Source organism: Herpailurus yagouaroundi, unplaced genomic scaffold (assembly GCF_014898765.1).
Source record: "Herpailurus yagouaroundi ecotype Mexico unplaced genomic scaffold, PumYag 140, whole genome shotgun sequence".
NCBI classification, from domain to species: Eukaryota; Metazoa; Chordata; class Mammalia; order Carnivora; family Felidae; genus Herpailurus; species Herpailurus yagouaroundi.
This window is the reverse complement of record NW_024412395.1, coordinates 79,081,370-79,094,426: the sequence shown is the minus strand read 5'-3', so window position 1 is coordinate 79,094,426 and position 13,057 is coordinate 79,081,370. Positions and strand designations below refer to the sequence as shown.

Sequence of the window (13,057 nt, the reverse complement as noted above, 5' to 3'; positions counted from 1 at the left end):
TAAAAATGATTGTGGCCTATTTCCATAAAGAAGCAGGGAGAATAGAAAATAAGCTAAAATTACTTCCAGCTTGCTGAGTTAAAATGAACTGTTATGTCATTAGGCGAGTGTCTTATTTACTCTTTGCCCTATATACAATAATAACATGTGTTGTTGAGAGTCAAGAGTTCACATTAGCATTTTTTAATTTAGGAAAAAGAGGAAATTGTAAACCCTAAGGAACAGTTTTCTGGTTGACATAGTTCAGCATGCCTGGAGGGTGATGTGTACTTTGTACCCAAATCTTACTAAATGTTCTGTCCTTGAGATACAAAGATAACACTTCTGACCCACCGTCAACAGAGCATTCACTTTGAGGTTCTTTCTTTCTTTCAGCTTTGATGATAAATTTGTGCTGATCTACCTTCTTTTGGTCACCTGGTTTCTTATGTGACCGGCATCATACGTTTGGGGAGGCAGCTGCCTGGCTTTGAGACAGAAGTTGCAGCCTGGAGAAGGGAAGTGAAGCAGAGAGCTAACCCTTGGCCTCGGCATTAACTGATGTGTTAAAGCAAAATTCTACAAAGTAGAAACACATATGGTCAGTATGGTAAGAACTCTGCAAACCTATTTACACTAAGAAATGCTGCAATCAGCTGAAGCTTTTCTTTGGATATGTTAACTTCTGGAGTAAATTAAGCCTTCTGTATCAATTCCTTCTGTACCACTGAGTTTTTACATTTTTCTAGGTTTTGGTTTCTCCAATCCCTTAGTTCTGATCATTCACCCTGTTTAGGTCTTTGGTAGCCCTTATCGCTAGTTGTAATTACTGTGTTTATTCACTTGGTTACCTGTGTCTTCATTGTACGGCTCCTCCACTAGAATATTAGCTCTGTGTATTGGAAGATCCCAATCTATTAAAGTTGGGTACCGATTCCTTGATCAGAGTTTATCTGGCCCAATATATAATTCATTAACATATAGATCCCAGAAAGAACTGCCAGAATATATTCCTTCTTTCACCAAATACTAATTGAACATCCCTATGTACTGGCAATGGGCACAGCACTGGGCATACTGGTGAATGGAACTTACGTTCAGACAGCCGGTGGTCTATTATGGGCCTGGCTGAATATATTGGGTGCTATCTTGCTAAATCTTTGAGCAGACCACAGAGAAAGAAGAAGGAAAGAAGACATCGGTTCATTAATCAGAGTGCAAGCTCACAGAGGACAAAGCCATATCTCTCCTACTTCTTTGATTTAATCTCCCTTCACTCTTGGTTGCTCTAGGTAAGCAACACATGCCTTCTTAATTGGCTGCCAGAGCCGTCTTCAAGATCTCCTTTCAGAAAGCTTTGCAAAAGTCCTAGAAACAATTTTGCTATTCTGGAAAATGTTAATGTTCAAGGTACTCCTTTGAAAGAAAAGGAAAATTCCTTTGAGATTTTTTTTTTTCCTCAGTAACAAGGAATGCAATTAGGCCTATACTTGGCACTTTGTCAGTTCCCAGAGCCAAGAGATCTCAGGGTTAGGAGAACAAAGCTACCAAGATGCTTTTGCTATTGACTATGGCTGACTCAAAGTTCAAGGGTTAAAGCCTGAGAATGTTTTACCCCTTGACTTGAATTTCCCATGTAAGTAACTTCCAAATACCAAAGCTTAGAGGAACCAGAATACAACAATCTTTTCCATTACTTTATTGAAAAATTATGTATGCTGTGATTTATTGCTAATGCTGGACTTTCAAAGCATTAGACAGGACACCTGCAAACTTTTGGACAGCAGCTGCCAATACAAGTTTAACATTTCATGGCTCAGCACTTAAAATATGATGAATAATAAATCATCCCTGTAACCAGCATGAGGCACTTGGTTGGTAATGTATTGAGAGTTGGTAAAAAAAAAAATGAACTATAGATTATGTTGTAACTCAGCATTTTGGAAAATGGAGGCTAAGTAAAATGGTGATTGCTATTAATGTCTCTCTTTCTTTTTTTTTTAAATTTTTTTTTTCAACGTTTATTTATTTTTGGGACAGAGAGAGACAGAGCATGAACGGGGGAGGGGCAGAGAGAGAGGGAGACACAGAATCGGAGACAGGCTCCAGGCTCTGAGCCATCAGCCAGCCCAAAGCCCGACGCGGGGCTCGAACTCACGGATCGCGAGATCGTGACCTGGCTGAAGTCGGACACCTAACCGACTGCGCCACCCAGGCGCCCCATTAATGTCTCTCTTTCTTAGTGGTACACTTTCTCTTCTTAAGAAATTTTTTTTTACAGAAGGACCACGTCACTGTGTACTAACAATAAAAACCCTGGTGATTTCAGATGTATATATGTGCTTGAAAAACAAAGAATCTTGGAACTCTTTATAGGTTTATAGTAAATGATGCAAATGGGACAATACTCAATTTAGGACCTATCAGGGCAATGTTTGAAAGTGATGTTTAACTTGTTTTGGAAGATATTCATCAGTTTTTTGGGCATATATTTTTATCATTTCCATTCTTGAAATATTACAAATAGTTGCTTAAGCTCTGGCAGAACAAATGGTACTTATGAAATACTGGTTTGGTGTGAGGAATGGCTATAAACATCCTGTTTAAGAATGGCTGTGATGTATTCAAATATATTTTAATAGATCCCCAAGAGAAAAAAGTTAAGGTCCTTCAATAGTGTGATGAGTTGCTGACAGCACACAGATCCTGTGCCCCTTTCTTACCATCTTTCCGCTTTGGCATAAAATTTCAGGGCAAGTCAGGCAGTCAGTGAAGAGAATATAGGCATTAGGAATGATAAGGTGGATTTAATACCTTGTTTCTAATAAGAGGTCAAGCAGTAGCTAAAGGCAGACACGGAGTCAAACCCTAGAGAAGCAGCCTAAGCAGAAGGATGGCCCTTGGGACCTACACAGCAATTACCACGTCAATGAAAGTGAGTTCAAGGTCAGTGTCCACCCAAAGAAGAACAAGAGAAGCAGCGCAGGCTCAATCAGGTGTGTTGACATTTGTTGAAGAAATCGCTCATATATAATTTCATACTTATACTTGATTCTTTTTATGTAAATTCCTTAAAGAAAATTGAGTCATCAGCAATTATTGAAACGCTACTACCAGTTGTAGGTGGAAGCTCACTGGGATCCCTGATTTTCTTTTTTTTTGAAAAAAGTTTATTTATTTTGAGAGAGAGAGCATGCACTCGCACAAGCAGGGTAGGGACAGAGAATAAGAAACCCAACCAGGCTCTCTACACTATCAGCATGGAGCCTGACATGGGGTTCCATCTCTCAGGACTGTGAGATCATGACCTGAGCTGAAATCAAGAGTTGGATGCTTAACTGACTGAACCACCCAGGGGCTCCAGGGATCCCTGATTTCCTGAGATGGCCCAGGGCATATGAGACTAGACCTCCTGGGAATGCTGTCTATACTAGGTGATGCTGTCCCATCACCCAAGGATTACTGGTCAAAAGTGGTCAGTCAACCAAAATTGGATGAATTAGATTCTCTCTTCCAAGGGCTTCAAACCTGGAAGCATGAAACAGAGGACAGAGGACATCAGTGCTTGGTCACACTAACAATATCTTAGAGAAGAGGGACACAGAACCGTATGTTGTGATTACCAGAGCTTCCCTGGTCACGGCCCTTCATGCAGTTTCATGGTTCCTCCCTTCCTTCAAGTCTGTGAGACACCCCAGGATACTTCCAATAAACAATATTAAAATAATTGGGAATTTTGTTTAAGCTAGTCAGTCAGTTTCTGTAGTTTCCAATCAAAGAATCTTGTAGGTTAAGGACATCAGCACTTTAATAAAAAGTTACATTTCATTAAAAGAGAAGTATAAGAGACATGATCATAATTGGCCACATTTGTAGGAAACTCTACATTTTACAGATGCTCTCATACATGATCTCTGTAAGGGTTGGAGAAGGGCTGCTATTATCACCCTCATGATAGAGAAAAGGCAATGCAGCTCAGAGAGGGTAGCACCTACATGCTGTGGGGCCTGGCTGCTGGCAAGAGGTAGAACCAGGCTTAGAACCCATGTCTCCTGACTGCTGGCAGTGCCCTTCGCATTGCAACCCATGACTTATACGCCATCTAGCACTTTCTATCACTTATGCTATGGGAATGCCTACTGGATGGTAATCAACTTTTTTCTTAACATACCAGACCCTAATTAAAAGGATATGTTTAGGGGCTCCTGGGTGGCTCAGTTGGTTAAGTATCTGACTCTTGGTTTCGTCCCAGGTCATGATCTCACCGTTTGTGAGTTTGGGCCCCACATCAGGCTGCACGCTGACAGCATGGAGGCTGTCTGGGATTCTCCCTCTCCATCTCCTCCAATCTCTCTGTCTCTCAAAATAAATAAACTTAAAATGAAAAAGAAACAAGGTTAGGTTTATACAAAGAATACAAGCAAAATAGAAAAATGGAACTATTCTGAGCTCTTCTACTCCAACTCCAACTCAGGCTTGAGAAAAGTTTTAATAAAGTAAAATATATAAGGTATTGCCTTGGTGTTGATATTTGCCAACAAGAAAACATTAGGGTTTGGGCGCCTGGATGGCTCAGTTGGGTGAACATCTGACTTTGGCTCAGGTCATGATCTCACAGTTCGCGGGTTTGAGCCCCGCTTCAGGCTTTGTGCTAACAGCATGCAGCTTGCTTTGGATTCTCTGACTCCCTCTCTCTGCCCCACCCCTGCTTACATGCGGTCTCTCTCAAAGATAAGTAAATAAACATCTAAAAAACCATCAGGCCTGAGAGGTGCCTCCTTTTGGGTATCAAGCTTACCATCTTCTACATATTTTAACTATTAGCAGGAAATGTCCTTTGAACTACACGGCAGTGGTGTTCAAGATGTTTTCAACATGTATCTTCAAATATGTGTGGTTGTTTATTTATAATTCATACACATATATTATTATATTAACATGTTATATACCTTATAAACATGAACAAAATAGAAAAGGACAGATTTTGCTAATCATGATTATCTCAAGGCAAATATACACAGGACAAGGTTAAGGATCAATTAACCACAGTGAACATAAATCCACATGTGTCCCAAGTAATTTATAATTTTCGTGGCTAGATCTGATTAGATGGTCACAGTCATCACTTCGTAATGTGGCTGACAGAGTTCATGCTCAACTCAGTCATTTTCTTGTTGCCTGCAATATGAAAACTGTCTTCCATTTATGGAAATTCTTTATAGAATCTTTTAAAGACTGTGTTAGTTTGTGAGGGTTTGTTAAAACTAAAATATAGAATTTGCAACTCCAGTTAAAGCGGCATGATATATTTCACAAAATAACCCAAGTAGAGGAACCAGCAGGGAAGTCGCTGTGAAGGGGGTGGCCTCACCTCCCTCTCTCCAGGTGATAACTGATCACCTGACATGTGGGCCCAGGGACGATGCCAGTGTCAGTACAGTCACCATCAGTTATCATAATGTTTCATGAAAGCAAAATGAATCTAAATGAAAGTTCTAATCAATTTCTTTTCCACCCAAATGATTCTTCTCAAGAGCTCCCCAGGGTGTATATTCCACTTGGAGGCCACTTTGCTATGAAACAAAGCAATAGTTTATTTCTAGAGCACCTTATAATCACAGGAATCTCTAGGCCTAAAACTATGCAGGACAAGGGACAAACCAACTCAGGCCACAAATGAAGTTATTTTGCATTAAAAAAAAAAAAAAACTTTTAAGATTATGAACTATAACTCACAACCAGAAAAGCACATAAAACAGTAATGTTTGATGCAATGTGCTGTATATTGTAACTACCAGACCAGTAAAAAAACAGGACCTTGTTAGGACCTTGCAAGCCCTCCAGGTCCTTTCTCTTCCCTAGCACACCCTCCTCAAAGAGGTAACCACTATCCTAATTCTTTCAGTAATAAATTCCTTGTTTCTCTTTATAGTTTTAGCCACTTATGTATGTACCCCTTAGCAACAGAGTTTAGTTTCTTCTGTTTTCACACTTCATATAAATAGAATAAGATTGTTATATATTCTTTTGTATATTCTTCCTTTCAACATCCTGTCTGTAAGATATATCTGTGTTAATGTGTATAGCTCTAGTTTATTCTTTTTTAGTGCTGTGTAGCTTTCTATCTTACAATCACATCTGCAGTTTATTCAGCCATTCTGCTACTGAGAGGTATTTTGGATGTTTCTAATTTGAGATGAATACAAGCAATGCTACTAGGGACATATTATACCTGCCTCTGGATGCTCATGGGTATACATGTCTCTAGAATACATATATACATGCACATGCATCTGTGCAAAAGTGAAACTGCTGAGTCCTAACATAGTTAAAAACCCTAATCACAGTCCCTGATTTCAAACTATACTACAAAAACTACAGTCATCAAAACAGTATGGCATTGGTACAAAAAACAGACAGAAAGATGGGACAGAATTGAGAGACCAGAAATAAACCTGCACATATACAGACAATTCATTTATGATGAAGGAGCCAAGAACATACAATGAATAAAGGACAGTCTCTTCAATAAATGGTTTTGGGAAAACTGGACAGTCACATTCAAAAGAGTGAAACCAGATTACTGTCTTAAACCATACACAAAAATTAATTCAAAATGGATTAAAGACTTGAATGTAGTACCTGAAACCATAAAATCCTAAAAGAAAACACCGGTGGTAAGTTCCATGACACCTTTGTGAACCTGACTCCAAAGGCAATGGAAACAAAAGCAAAAATAAATGGGACTACATCAGAGTAAAAAGCTTCTGCACAGCAAAGGAAACCATTGTCTAAATGAAAAGGCAACATACTGAGTGGGAGAAGGTATTTGCAAACCATATATCCAATAAGGGGTTAATATCCAAAATACACGATGAACTTATATAACTCAACAACAAGAAAAAACCAAACTCTATTATAAAATGGGGATCTGAATAGAGATTTCTCCAAAAAAAGACATCCATATAGCCAAGAGGTACATGAAAAGATGCTCAATATCACTAATTATCAGGGAAATGCATTTCAATACCACAATGAGATATCACCTAATACCTGTTAGAATGGTAATTATCAAAAAGACAAAAAACAACAAGTGTTGGAGAGGATGTAGAGAAAAGGGAACGCTTGCATACTGTTGGTAGGACTGTAAATTGGTAGAGCCACTGTAGAAAATAGCATGGAGGTTCTTCAAAAAATTAAATAGAACTATCACATGACCCAGCTATTCCACTTCTGGGTATTTATCCAAAGAGTACATAAATACTAATTCAAAAAGATAATATGCACCCTTATATTCACTGCAGCATTATTTACAATAGTCAAGATATAAAAACAACTTATGTGTCTGCAAATGAATGGATAAAAAAGATGCGGTCAATTTACACAATGGAATGCTATTCAGCCATAAAAAGAATGAAATCTTGCCATAACATGGATGGACCTTGAGGTTATGATGCTAAGCAAAACAAGTCAGATGGAGAAAGAGAAATGTCATATGACTTCACTCATATGTGGAAACTAAAAAAACAAAACAAAACAAAACAAAAAACAGAAGAAAAAAACAAAACAGACCAAAAACGCACTCCCAGATACAGATAATAGACAGAGAGGAAGATAATACCAGAGAGGAAGGAAACTGCGGTGGGTGAAATGATGATGAGGGTCAACTGTATGGTGATGACCTGTAAACTAGTCCTGTTGTGTTGGTCACTTTGTGGTGTACACAGATGTCAAATTATAAACTGTACACCTGAAACTTTATTTTATTTTTTTGAAACTTCTACTTAAAAAAAAAGAAAAGAAAATAGAGATTATTACAGCTTATAAACAAAACCCAAAAACAAAATACACCTAAGGGAAGGTAATTCTAGTGCATCTCTTGGCAATCAATTTTAATATCAACTAATTCTTCCATAGCCATGATGAAAGCTCATTAAATTACTAGATTTACCTTTCCCTGGATTTTCACTCCTGCACATTCGTTAGGTTTGAACCACAATATTAAATACATTTAACTCTGTTAAAAAATAGTTTGAAATTTTCCAATGAATTTATTGAGGCCAATTCCCTCAATACCCACCCTCCTCATATATATATATATTTTATATATTATAATCACATTTTTCACTTTAATGAGGGCAAACATTATATCTACAAAAAGTTCATTCAAATTTTAAAGCAATTTTGCACCAAAAGGGTTCAAGTTAACACTCATATTGATCAAACATGAAAAGCCAAAAATATTAATTCTATAGTCAAACTGAGGAATACAAATACAAGTAAAAGATGAATTCCAACTTTAGAATCTCCAATGTTTCATAACTATCATGAATGATCTCCAAATTGAGTGCGTAAACGGGGCATGCTTAGATGACAATATTGCGGCACTAGCAAAATCGTCCTGCTCATCAGTCTCCCATTGTCTTATTGATCATAAACACAGTAACTAACATTTGCTGTAGCGCCAGGTACTTTCTGCATATTAGTTCATATACAATGCTATTTTAATCCTCAAAACAACTCTATGAGATAGGTACATAACCCTATGTAATAGGTCCTAATTACAAAAGGAAGCTGAGACACAGAGAGGAAAGTAACCTGACCAATGTCCATGGCTGTAAGTAGTTGAGTTAGTCATCCAAACCAAGCCTCCCGGTGTCTCAGTCCAGACCCTACTACGCTGCTTGGCAACACATTTATTCATTTTGTTGTTGTCACTGTTGGCCTTGTGATTATTTTGATAACACCAAGAATAGTTCTCTAAGACAAGAGCAAAATGTGTGAACCAATAGGAGGGCGGGGAAATCTATGTACACTTGTTTTGATTTATGAAAATTTTGTGAAAATGGCTGTAACCAAGCAACTCTAACTCTGGGAGAAGTAATTAAGAAATGAATTAAGGGATTCAATGGATACCCAAATTAGTCATCAGAGCTCAAAGATCTGGAGTTCTGGTCTATATCCAGCTTTGGCACTTGCATCCAAAATAAACACGACCAGATAAGTACCACAAGCTCACAATTAAAATGGATTTATATGGCTTATGTGTCCACATGGGAGAGCCTCTTCCTAATTGAATTCGGACACCTCTTCAGTTATTGTGGGCTTCATTTGCCATCTTCCTACTCTTTTGTAACTGCTGGCAATTGGATTATACTGAGGGAGAAATCATTTCAATCATTGATGTCTGCAGAGCAAGCATAAAAAGATAAAAGAAAAGCCTGTGAACTGTAATTAGAAAATTCCTTAAGTGTGCTCATGTGACATATGTTTGAGACTACGACCAACTGGAGAGGCGAGTTACAGAATGGATGTCCAATGTCACTGTTCTGGGATAAGCAGCCAGTAAAAGTAGTGTCCCAACATGCGATTAGAGTAATCTTTTGCAGGCCGAAACATTCCTGCTTTCTACCTCTAATATGATTAGTGACAGACAGCTGGAGGCATCTCATTCTCCTGACAAAAATATGATCAGAATTGTTTTCAATTGGTATATCTTTCCATCAAGCTGTTTGTTGCCTTCCAGCAAAATAATCAGAGTTTCTGATTATTTGGTATGTTCCAAGAAAACAGTAATTGATTGTGCCCTTGCTTGTCTGATAGGGAGAAGGCTGCCAGAATTTACATAGTAACTCTTCAGTTGCCTAACCCAAAGAAAAACTAAGCAGTGTGTGTATGTGTGAGCATGTGTGCGTGTGTGTGTGTGCGCAATAGAGTGAGAGAGAGAGAGAACCAATAGTTTCCATAATAATTCTCTTTGAACAACTATAAACAAAGTGTTTTCCATGGTGATTCATATTTCAAATATGAGGAAGTAAAAGTATTCTATACCATTCATGGAAAACCACCAACTCCCACCAATGTTAATGGCTCTTTTCAAAAAGTTACAGTCACCTTAATACTGAAATTTCAGGGTTATAGAAAAAGAATCAAGTTCAGATTAAGATTCATGGAAATATTCAGGTGCAATAAGACCTCATTCATTTGGACTACCTCAGTTTAGAATCTACAATCATTTGACAGTTGTCTGGACCAGTGATGATCTTTTCACAACAGCTTGCTAAGCAAATTAACTTAAACGAGCAAGACTGCTGGGGGGAAAATAAAAATTCAGGTAAAGTATGATGAATCAAAAATAACAACATGCTTCCTGTACAGCAAACACTTTTCATGAACCCATTAAAATACCAGTGACTGATGACCATAATAATTACCATTTAATTAAGTGTCAATCTTATATAGCTCACATTACATACATGAGCTAGAACTATCCCAACAACTCTGCAAGATGTATATAATTATCCCCATCTCAGAGAGGAGGAAACTGAGACTCAGAGAAGCAGGTAACACACAAAGACATAACCATCACTAGGCAGCCGAAGCAGTATGCAAAGCCACGTGGTCTGGCTCAGAAGCCTGTGTCCTTTCACCCCAACTCAACACTGAGTCAGCACTGAAGATTGCAAGTCAGACTTCTAGAGTCACTGGAGCAAGTTCTTCAATAACAACAACAACAACAACAACAGCAGCAAAAATAGCGATCACTGCAAGGAGGGCTAGCTAGGCAGTCTGGCTCCAGAGCCCGCCACTCTTAACCATAGTTCCTTTCTACATCACAAGGGCATCTATAAAATACCCTTTGGTGCATTGAAATATTTTACATGCATGAAACTACTCTGAAGAGATCCACAGAAATGCCAGTGGAGGTGGTGAAGGGGGATGCAGGTGAGGTAGCAGTGCCTTGGGTCTACTGCCCCTCCCCCGCACCCCATCATGAGTGACTTTAGTCCACACATCTATAAACAAGAACCGGTGTTGAGATCCTGAGAGACTGATAAGGCTGTGAGGAGGCTTCTGGGAGTCTGCAGAAGCCTCTGGTGGTGGGCAGTGGAGGAACACACGGAGAGGGGAAGGAACATCTCTACTTACCCAACTATCCACAGAGATATTCCTGAAAGCAGCCTGCGTTTCGGAATGCTCTAGGAAAAAAGTAAATTTGGGAGGTCAGATCTCACATTTAGCAGCCACACCACCCATTTCCATCACATCCACATCCAAGCACAGGATGTGGAGTCAAGCAGACATGGAACTGGTCCTTACCTGTGACTTAAGAGCTACTAGGGAGAGCAACCTCTCTGTGTCTCAGTTTACTCAACTGTAAGATGAGATAATAACAGTACCCTCCTCACAGAGTTGCCATAATTCGCACCATGAATTCAAAACACAACAGTGCTATTTTAACAAGTACAAGAGCTAACATTTAAGGCTTGTTTAGACAGTGCCTACCACTTCTCTAGGGCTTCAAATAAGCTAACTCTTCAACATTTATCACTGGCATTCTGCAGATGTAGAAAGTGAGGCACTGAAAGGTCAAATCATGTTTCGTAAAAGTATCCTTGGCAAGTGGTGGGGTGGGGACATAGGACCATCTGGCCTCTGAAGCTGGATAGTGATATCCTGCCTAATTTATTACAAGTAAATGTTATCTATTGTTATTATTGCTGTTATAATATTCTCCTCTCCGACCCCAGGGAGCTCACCATTTAGCTAGTAACCACTTAGGCACAGAGATAGGTGCCAGGGTCATAAGTCAACCAACCAATCATTCACTAAGTCAACAATCTCTTCAAGTGTTCCCTGAAAATCCCTGTGTACCTGATGCTCTGTTAAGTACCATGTGGGACTTCAAGGGCTCTGGTCATTGACCCTGCAGTCAGATCAACCTTCACGAAGCAAATGGGGAATGACAACAAGAAGGAAGCACAGAAAGGACAGGAGAGGGTGGTGTCAGGACACTGGATGCCGTGTCTGGCTCTGGCACTAGCTTTCTTGGTGGCCTTCCCCAAGTCAGCTGACCTCACTGGGTTTCATCTTTAAATGAGCTCTTAGCCCAGAGATTCTTAGCCCAAAGTTCTTAGCCCAGAGGTTCTTAAGCTCAGAGATTCTAATTTACAATTCTATTCTCTCCTTCAATTTGACTTATTTTCTCCCAACAGTCCATTTTTGAGAGAATACATTATAACCCTTCATTCATTGAACAAACATTGACTGAACACAATGCCAGGCACTGTGAACAGTGCTCAGGATATTAACACAAGGCTTGGCTTAACATTTTGTAATTAGCTCTGTGAGCATGATCCAGTCCTATCATGGAAATCTCAGGGAAGATTGCAGCCCTGAGGACAGCAGCACATGCCCATTCTTCCCAATGTGAACCTTGGGAGTGGCTCCAATGAATTTTGCACCAATCCAAAATCCAGGGTCTCACACTGGGCAAAAGGGTGCCATGCTAAGTATGATGGGGAAGATAAGAATCTCTATGAAAAATAAGGCAGAAACTAGACCAGTGAAATGGGGCTGAGGGTTAGGTTTGTTTTCTAAAAGTAAGTGCTGTATGCAATAAACCAAAGAGATGAAAACTGTTGATACTTTTCTTGACTTTATTAATGTATACTAATGGCCACTTTGATAGCAATCTTTTTTTTTATGTATGTGTGTGCATACCATGTATGTTTGCACATGTGACTGCTTCTTCGAGAAGCATTTATTTTGACACAAGGTGCTACTGACTTTATTTAAAGATAAGTTCATCACACTTAACTCTGTTCGCTTTCACAGAAACTCCTCGGAGGGGAATAATTCCATGAGTATAAAACTTCCATTGAAAAGAAACTGATTTTAAAATGTGCTTTTCAAACTTTTGACAAAAACAATTTCTGACTTTATTTATGAACTAAAAAAGGTAAACACTGCTGTGGAGACAATTTAATGAATAATATGAGTTGTCAAATGAGCTATTAAATATTTACAGATATAATTTTACCAAAGACTTTTAAACATACTTCAAAATGTCCACCAACCTTTAAGTAGCATTTTGGTAAATTCTACCTCCCACCACAACAGAAGTCAACACAAGATGTTTACGGTTCCATTATTATTATTATTATTATTATTATTATTATTATTTAGAGAGAGAGAGTATGCACATGCATGAGCAGGGGAGAGGGCCAGAGGGAGACAGCAAAAGAATCTTAAGTAGTTTCCACGCTCAGTGTGGAGCCCGATGCAGGGCTTGATC

At 38.9% G+C, this 13,057-nt stretch overlaps 1 protein-coding gene across 2 annotated transcripts in view; it reads right to left on the bottom strand.

Annotated features, from left to right (window-relative positions):
* Positions 1 to 10,958, bottom strand: part of SPATS2L (spermatogenesis associated serine rich 2 like) — a 144,004-nt gene extending 133,046 nt beyond the window's left edge. For both annotated transcript variants that reach the window (XM_040475794.1, XM_040475795.1), the window contains exon 1: positions 10,909 to 10,958. The gene's annotated coding sequence lies outside the window, so the exon portion shown is untranslated. The remainder of the gene's footprint in view (positions 1 to 10,908) is intronic.
* Positions 10,959 to 13,057: the final 2,099 nt, after the last annotated feature.